Source organism: Haliotis rubra, unplaced genomic scaffold, assembly GCF_003918875.1.
Source record: "Haliotis rubra isolate DU_JTF1 unplaced genomic scaffold, ASM391887v1 Scf226, whole genome shotgun sequence".
Taxonomy (NCBI): Eukaryota; Metazoa; Mollusca; class Gastropoda; order Lepetellida; family Haliotidae; genus Haliotis; species Haliotis rubra.
Window position 1 is genome coordinate 698,260 of NW_025766292.1, and position 6,541 is coordinate 704,800.

Below are 6,541 nucleotides of genomic sequence, written 5' to 3' on the forward strand. Positions count from 1 at the left end.
TCTCGCATATTGACTATGAAAAGTGTTTGTAAATGTATTCACATTTTTGACTGTAAAGTGTTGTAATGTGTTCACATTTTGACTATGAAAGTGTTGTAATGTGTTCGCATATTGACTATGAAAGTGTTTGTAATGTATTCACATTTTGACTGTGGAAGTTTGTAATGTGTTCACATTTTGACTGTGAAAGGGTTTGTAATGTATCCACATCTTTGACCGTGAAAGTGTTCTTGCAACCGTATTAACATACTGACAATGGAAGTGTTTGTAATGTATTTACATTTTGTCTGAAAGTGTTTGTTAAGTGTTCACATTTTGACTGTGGAGTGTTTGCAATGTGTTTACATTTTGACTGTGAAAGTGTTGTAATGTATTCACATTTTCACTGTGGAGGTGTTTGTAATGTATTCACATTTTCACTGTGGAAGGGTATTAATGTTGTTATGTCACTATGTTGTTCAGTGCTGTTTGTTTCGATGACCCTTATGTAAGTATGTTGTTCTGTACTACAGTTTCGTTGATTCTTTTATGGGTGTGAACGTCGGGTCTCTAGTGTCGGGTGGAAGCACGGCTTTGTGGTGTTGGGTGGAAGCGCAGGTTTGTGGTGTTGGGTGTGAACGTCGGGTCTGTAGTGTCGGGAGGAAGCACGGGTTTGTGGTGTTGGGTGGAAGCGCAGGTTTGTGGTGTTGGGTGTGAACGTCGGGTCTGTAGTGTCGGGTGGAAGTGCAGGTTTGTGGTGTCGGGTGGAAGCGCAGGTTTGTGGTGTTGGGTGTGAACGTCGGGTCTGTAGTGTCGGGTGGAAGTGCAGGTTTGTGGTGTTGGGTGGAAGCGCAGGTTTGTGGTGTTGGGTGTGAACGTCGGGTCTGTAGTGTCGGGTGGAAGCGCAGGTTTGTGGTGTTGGGTGGAAGCGCAGGTTTGTGGTGTTGGGTGTGAACGTCGGGTCTGTAGTGTCGGTTGGAAGCGCAGGTTTGTGGTGTTGGGTGGAAGCGCAGGTTTGTGGTGTTGGGTGTGAACGTCGGGTCTGTAGTGTCGGTTGGAAGCGCAGGTTTGTGGTGTTGGGTGGAAGCGCAGGTTTGTGGTGTTGGGTTGTGGTGAGGTGAGGTGAAATTCGGTTTTTTCGTCGTGCTTGAGAATATTTTGCTCATATGACGACGTGCATGCGTGTGTAATGTGTATGTGCGGCTGCTTGTACTAGCCCAGACTTAAGCTGGTTTTATAGTGCTAGCCCACTGAGATACCATGCCGCAGTGAAGCATGAATACCCCACTCAGACACATTATACTGACTCCGAGCCGACCAGTCCTTGTTGTACCCATTAATGCCGAGCGCAAGGCAGGGACCAACAAGTACCATATTTTAAAGTCTTTTGGTACGACGCGGTCGGGGATCGAATCCGCGACCTTCCGGTCTCCGGGCGGGCGCTCTAACCACTACACCACGGAGGCGGTCGCGTTGGGTTGAAGCGCAGGTTTGTGGTGTTGGGCTGAAGCACGAGTTTGTGGTGATGGGTATGAACGTCGGGTCTGTAGTGTCGGGTGGAGCACGGGTTTGTGGTGTTGCGCTGAAGCACGAGTTTGTGGTGATGGGTGTGAACGTGGGGTGTGTAGTGTCGGGTGGAAGCACGTGTTTGTTTTGTTAGGTTGAAGCACGAGTTTGTGGTGATTGGTGGAAGCGCAGGTTTGTGGTGTTGGGTGTGAACGTCGGGTCTGTAATGTCGGCTTGAAACGTCGGGTTTGTAATGTCGGGTGGAAACGCGGATTTGATGTGTAGGGTGGGGAAACATGTTGGAAGAATACCTCAGTTTGGGCAAAACAGAGCAGATGACGAAATGAAGAAATTGATACTATCTTTGTGCCTGAGCTTCTAACAGAACAGCATATTATGAATCACATTAATACAAATTACGGAGCTTCGTAACACGTTGGTTTGATTTCAATTTGATTAAAATACAGGCGTTTTAATGGACGTGTAGACATTGAATTGATAAGATTTTAATCAATTATTTAGATCAGTTTCAACACGATTCAATTGTCACCTGCACTACTAAAAACAAGGATCGACAGAGTAATATTTCGATATCAACATTGACAATTCAAGTATTTTATTTGTTATGTTTAACAAAGCTTCCAGTGAATGAAGGGACGGATGATTTCAGTGTGTCGTGCTAAATACTTGCTTGGAACTAATAGCAAACTGATCAATCCCGACCAGAACTGACGTACATCTTATCTATCTCTATTGTGAATGAACCTTGATGAGTCTATGCTGATAGCATCTAACTAGTGCGTTGTTAAACATGCCTATTGTTTGCTTGTGTGTCACTTGAATTCAGAAATAACCCGAGACCTTGTAGCCGTTCCATAGTATCTGGCGCTGGAAGAATAATGGCAGCACCAGCTGTGATCGCGCCGGTGCTGGAAGAATGGACGCCCACTGGAGTCGAACGCTGGAACAGATCAAAGGGAACATCACAAATATAACGTGCAACATGTGTTGGAACTAACGCGATTATTACCTGCGTACTGCTGTGTCTACATCAACCACATAAATACCGCACTGATACATGCTCCCAGACAGATATAAACCTGGAAATGAATATATGCATTGTTAAATTCCAAGGCATCACACCGAGTCTTCCCCCATCCACCACCCATCAGCTTGATCCCAAGTCTAACCCTATCAATGCCCATCACCCTGATCCCAAGTCTTACCCTATCACTACCCATCACATTGATCCAAAATCTTTCCATATCTCTACCCATCACCCTGATCCCAAGTCTTGCCCTATCTCTACCCATCACCCTGATCCCAAGTCTTACCCTATCTCTACCCATCACATTGATCCAAAATCTTCCCATATCTCTACCCATCACCCTGATCCCAAGTCTTACCCTATCTCTACCCATCACATTGATTCAAAATCTTTCCCTATCTCTAACCATCCCCCTGATCCCAAGTCTTACCCTATCTCTACCCATCACACTGATCCCAAGTCTTACCCTATCTCTACCCATCACATTGATCCAAAATCTTCCCATATCTCTACCCATCACCCTGATCCCAAGTCTTACCCTATCTCTACCCATCACATTGATCCAAAATCATTCCCTATCTCTAACCATCACCATGATCCCAAGTCTTACCCTATCTGTACCCATCACATTGATCCAAAATCTTTCCCTATCTCTACCTATCACCCTGATCCCAAGTCTTACCCTATCTCTACCCATCACCCTGATCCCAAGTCTTAACCTATCACAACCCATCACAATATTCCCAAGTCTTACCTTATCTCTACCCATGACCCTGATCCCAAGTCTTACCCTATCTCTACCCATCACATTGATCCAAAATCTTCCCATATCTCTACCCATCACCCTGATCCCAAGTCTTACCCTATCTCTACCCATCACCCTGATCCCAAGTCTTAACCTATCACTACCCATCACATTGATCCCAAGTCTTAACCCTATCTCTACCTATCACCCTGATCCCAAGTCTTACCCTATCTCTACCCATCACCCTGATCCCGAGTCTTACCCTATCTCTACCCATCACCCTGATCCCAAGTCTTACCCTATCTCTACCCATCACCCTGATCCCAAGTCTTACCCTATCTCTACCCATCACATTGATCCAAAATCTTCCCATATCTCTACCCATCACCCTGATCCCAAGTCTTACCCTATCTCTACACATCACCCTGATCCCAAGTCTTACCCTATCACTACCCATCACATTGATCCCAAGTCTTACCCTATCTCTACCCATCACCCTGATCCCAAGTCTTACCCTATCTCTACCTATCACCCTGATCCCGAGTCTTACCCTATCTCTACCCATCACACTGATCCAAAATCTTTCCCTATCTCTACCCATCACCCTGATCCAAAATCTTTCCCTATCTCTACCCATCACCCTGATCCCAAGTCTTACCCTATCTCTACCCATCACCCTGATCCAAAATCTTTCCCTATCTCTACCCATCACACTGATCCAAAATCTTTCCCTATCTCTACCCATCACATTGATCCCAAGTCTTACCCTATCTCTACCCATCACCCTGATCCCAAGTCTTATCCTATCTCTACCCATCACCCTGATCCAAAATCTTTCCCTATCACTACCCATCACCCTGATCCCAAGTCTAACCCTATCTCTACCCATTACCCTGATCCCAAGTCTTACCCTATCTCTACCCATCACCCTTATCCCAAGTCTTATCACATTGATTCAAAATCTTTCCATATCCCTACCCATCACATTGATCCAAATCTTTCCATATCTCTACCCATCACCCTGATCCAAAAATCTTTCCCTATCAATGCCCATCACCATGATATCAAACCTTTTCCCTATCTCTGCCCATCACCCTGATCCCAAATTTTACCCCATCTATATCCATCACCATGGTGCCAAGTCTTACCCTATTCTATCCATCAGCATGGTGCCAAGTCTTACCCTATCTCTACCCATCACCCTGATTCCAAGTCTTACCCTATCTCTACCCATCACACTGATCCAAAATCTTTCCCCTATCTCTACCCATCACCCTGATCCAAAATCTTTCCCCATCTCTACCCATCACCCTGATCCCAAGTCTTACCCTATCTATACCCATCACCCCTGATCCAAAATCTTTCCCTCTATCTCTACCCATCACCCTGATCCCAAGTCTATCCCTATCTCTACCCTTCACCCTGATCCAAAATCTTTCCCTATCACTACCCATCACCCTGATCCCAAGTCTTACCCTATCTCTATCCATCACCCTGATCAAAAGACTTTCCCTATCTCTACCCATCACCCTGATTCCAAGTCTAACCCTATCTCTACCCATTGCCCTGATCCCAAGTCTTACCCTATCTCTACCCATCACAATATTCCCAAGTCTTACCTTATCTCTACCCATCACCCTGATCCCAAGTCTTACCCTATCTCTACCCATCACATTGATCCAAAATCTTCCCATATCTCTACCCATCACCCTGATCCCAAGTCTTACCCTATCTCTACCCATCACCCTGATCCCAAGTCTTAACCTATCACTACCCATCACATTGATCCCAAGTCTTACCCTATCTCTACCTATCACTCTGATCCCAAGTCTTACCCTATCTCTACCCATCACCCTGATCCCGAGTCTTACCCTATCTCTACCCATCACCCTGATCCAAAGTCTTACCCTATCTCTACCCATCACCCTGATCCCAAGACTTATCTTATCTCTACCCATCACACTGATCCAAAATCTTCCCATATCTCTACCCATCACCCTGATCCCAAGTCTTACCCGATCTCTACACATCACCCTGATCCCAAGTCTTACCCTATCACTACCCATCACATTGATCCCAAGTCTTACCCTATCTCTACCCATCACCCTGATCCCAAGTCTTACCCTATCTCTACCCATCACCCTGATCCCGAGTCTAACCCTATCTCTATCCATCAGCATGGTGCCAAGTCTTACCCTATCTCTACCCATCACCCTGATTCCAAGTCTTACCCTATCTCTACCCATTACCCTGATCCCAAGTCTTACCCTATCTCTACCCATCACAATATTCCCAAGTCTTATCTTATCTCTACCCATCACCCTGATCCCAAGTCTTACCCTATCTCTACCCATCACATTGATCCAAAATCTTCCCATATCTCTACCAATCACCCTGATCCCAAGTCTTACCCTATCTCTACCCATCACCCTGATCCCGAGTCTTACCCTATCTCTACCCATCACACTGATCCAAAATCTTTCCCTATCTCTACCCATCACCCTGATCCAAAATCTTTCCCTATCTCTACCCATCACCCTGATCCCAAGTCTTACCCTATCTCTACCCATCACCCTGATCCAAAATCTTTCCCTATCTCTACCCATCACACTGATCCAAAATCTTTCCCTATCTCTACCCATCACCCTGATCCCAAGTCTTACCCTATCTCTACCCATCACCCTGATCCAAAATCTTTCCCTATCACTACCCATCACCCTGATCCCAAGTCTAACCCTATCTCTACCCATTACCCTGATCCCAAGTCTTACCCTATCTCTACCCATCACCCTTATCCCAAGTCTTATCACATTGATTCAAAATCTTTCCATATCCCTACCCATCACATTGATCCAAATCTTGCCATATCTCTACCCATCACCCTGATCCAAAATCTTTCCCTATCAATGCCCATCACCATGATATCAAACCTTTCCCTATCTCTGCCCATCACCATGATCCCAAATTTTACCCCATCTATATCCATCACCATGGTGCCAAGTCTTACCCTATCTCTATCCATCAGCATGGTGCCAAGTCTTACCCTATCTCTACCCATCACCCTGATTCCAAGTCTTACCCTATCTCTACCCATCACACTGATCCAAAATCTTTCCCTATCTCTAACCATCACCCTGATCCAAAATCTTTCCCTATCTCTACCCATCACCCTGATCCCAAGTCTTACCCTATCTCTACCCATCACCCTGATCCAAAATCTTTCCCTATCTCTACCCATCACCCTGATCCCAAGTCTTACCCTA

At 45.6% G+C, this 6,541-nt stretch overlaps 1 long non-coding RNA gene across 1 annotated transcript; it reads left to right on the forward strand.

Moving 5' to 3' along the window:
• Positions 1-1,416: 1,416 nt before the first annotated feature.
• LOC124277712 lies at positions 1,417-1,913 on the forward strand. The gene is made up of 2 exons (XR_006898899.1): positions 1,417-1,456; positions 1,640-1,913. It is a non-coding gene; the product is annotated as an uncharacterized LOC124277712 (long non-coding RNA).
• The last annotated feature ends 4,628 nt before the right edge of the window (positions 1,914-6,541 follow it).